Below are 3,150 nucleotides of genomic sequence, written 5' to 3' on the forward strand. Positions count from 1 at the left end.
TTTACCCACCAATGATTATTTTTGAAAGCATGGAAAGATTAAAACAACCATAGAAGGAAAAGGGTTGCTACCTTTGAAGACTTTGATTCTGATGGGAGATGGAAGTTGATGAAGTGATACATGAAGCTCCAAATGGGAAGCTCTTTGCAAGTATCCACCAAACAAGGATGAACCACATCAGGATGTTAGTCTTCACTTGTATTAAGTTGTTCTTAAGACATTAAGACTTATACTAAATAAGCCTTAATGAGAATCAACTTATGAAACCTTAAACTCTACATTACTCAAAGTAAGAAATGAGAAAGAATGAGCTTAGGAAGCTTATAGCCTTAGGAGTAAAAGAAGAGAAGAATTGCGAATAAATAATAGCTAGTTTTCCTTCCTTAGACTTTTTTATATACTAACACAAATGAACTAAGTCAAGGTTAGTCATTTAATGAAAGTATGGAACTCTTATGAAATGTATAGATATGTAATAAAGAAGACTATACTCAAACTGTAACGAGCCAAATTTTTTACCATCTATTCTAAGGGTAATATCAGAGTTTCTTATAGTTGCAGAATTCTATTCTAATTAAAACACTTAGATTCCCAAGAATAATTAAGGGTTTACAATAAAATCTTGCATACAAATTGGAACAACAAGGAAATACTATAAATATTAACCTACTATCTAAGTCATGTCCTTGTACTTATGTCTTCTTTTCTGGTACCATGGCTACTACTACCCGAACCTCTAAAACATAAAATCTATGCAATATCATACACAATTTGTCTGGTGAGTTATTCATCTTTCTTTTCTTTTCTTTCTTCTTGCTTCTCTTTCTCATACACTATCATCTAACATTTTCTCTAATACAATACCATGCTATCATTTCTTCTTTCATTTTTTCTTATATCTTTGTTCTTTAATCTTTGTTCGCTATTCTTTTTCACCTCATCTATCTCTTTTTATGTCATTTACTCTATTTCTCATGCTCTTCTCTGAGCCTATTCTCAGGCTCTTCTCATACTCTATCTCTTACTTTGTTCTATGTTCTATCTTTTCTCTACACTTCTCTATCTCTCACCAAGCATTCTTATGCTCTTATTACTATTCATCTCTCTCTCTCTCTCTCTCTCTCTATATATATATATATATATATATATATATATATATATATATCAACTCTAGTGCACCATCATTCTTTCTTATCGGTAACACCTGTTGCTAGTTATTTCCATTTCAACCCTTAGTATTTTAATTTATTGCAATTATGACCTTTTACGCTGGGTGTACCAGATTTCTGCGTCAGGCGTAACTCAACATTAGAGTCATGGCGGACGATGGGTACGCTGAGCGTACAAGTGGGTACACCGGGCTTACTCGTGTAGTCCTTAAACCCTAAATTTTTAGGGTTGTGTCCCCTATTCAAACATCGTAATCCGCCTTAGACCAACCTCCATTCCTCTAAACCCTAAAATCAAAACACTGGCAATTGTGTGTGAGATTTGAAGCTGGAGAGTTATCTTTAAGTGTTCTTGGTAGTGATGGGAGATCATTCAAGAAGTGGTGTTGCATTCAAGCCTTTATCCAAAATATACATCTCCTTATTCATCTTTTGAAGGTATAAAGTTCATACCTTGGAGCTTGTGTTTTCTAGATCTTGTTTAGGCTTGGATTTATGTTCATTTTTTCCCAAAACCTTGATCTTTGTGAGTATGGACTACTCTAGACCATATGAGTTGTCCTTTAATATGTTTTAGGGTGTGTGGAATCTACATCTCCTTATTCATCTTTTGAAGGTATAAAGTTCATACCTTGGAGCTTGTTTTTGCTAAATCTTGTTTAGGCTTGGATTTACGTTCATTTTGTCCCAAAACCTTGATCTTTGTGAGTATCGACTACTCCATACCATTTGAATTGTCCCTCCAGACGTTTTAGGGTGTGTAGACTAATAAAAATGTTAGCTTAGCCCTTTCCTTTCATCCATGTATAATTTATGGAGTTTTTGGTGAAGTTAAATGATAGGGTTTTGGGATTAAGCTCTCTTTAGCCATGCAAAGGCATAAAGTCATAAGATTTATGGATTAGGATACCTTTTAGATTCAAATCTGAGGATTAGGTAAAGTTTCTTAATGATTAAGACCTTAAAAGTTGAGTTTTGACATAAGCCATATATGCCGAGCATAATCCTAGCTACGCCCAACGTAGCCAGTTATGATCCCAACCCCTTCCTACCTTTCTCTTTACGCCCAACATAGAACTGAGTACGCCACACATAATGGTCAGAGTGCTGAAATTTGACTTTCGTTGACTTTTTGACCAAATGTGCCTTAGGAGGATTTGTGAGGGTTTTTTAATGGGAAAACGGTCTTTTGCTCTAAATGTGGTTTAGAATTGTCTTGGTTCTAATGGAGTATGGTAAACTACTTTAATTATTAATTAAGGTTAATTGATGTAATTATTAGGCGGAGTCTAGTTCTGGCAGTTCGGATGTAAGTTCTACCAGTTATCGATGTGAGGTGAGTCTCCTCACTATTCTTACATCGATGATAGAATGTATTTATATATGTGATGAATAGCTGGGTCTATGTGCCATTACTGTAATATGTGTTACTGTGTGTGTTGAGACTTCAAGTAGTCTCCAGGGTTGTTGATAACCCACAGGGCGTGTTGTTTGCCCACTAAGACTTAGAGTAGTCTCTAGTATTGCTGAATCCCCATAGCTGTTTATTTTGTGTTGTTTTGTATGTGGTATTTTAGGTAACTCACCAAGTTTCGTGCTTACAGTTTTTTGATTAAATGTGTTTCGGGTACTTTTAAGGATCGCAGGAAGGCAATTGCTTGATTGTACATATTCGCCTGCAATTTATGATTCCAAATATTTTGCGACACTATGATAGTTTGATTATGATTTGTATTTGACATTTGCGATTTTCAATAGATTCTTTTTATGAACAATGTTTTCATATGAATTTTAAAATGAAATTTTTTGTTTAGAAATTTAGATGTTACAAATTGGTATCAGAGCCATGGTTTGAGGGATTTTGATGAACACTCGCGGGATTCCAAACTCAAACTAAGGATCTGAGGATTTTCATAATAACTTTTCAAAAAGAAACAAAGAATTTCAAAGGAGTAAAACCGGATGAAGCAGTTTGTACAAT

Source organism: Lactuca serriola, chromosome 4, assembly GCF_051521515.1.
Source record: "Lactuca serriola cultivar US96UC23 chromosome 4, Lser_US96UC23_V15, whole genome shotgun sequence".
In the NCBI taxonomy this organism is placed as follows: Eukaryota; Viridiplantae; Streptophyta; class Magnoliopsida; order Asterales; family Asteraceae; genus Lactuca; species Lactuca serriola.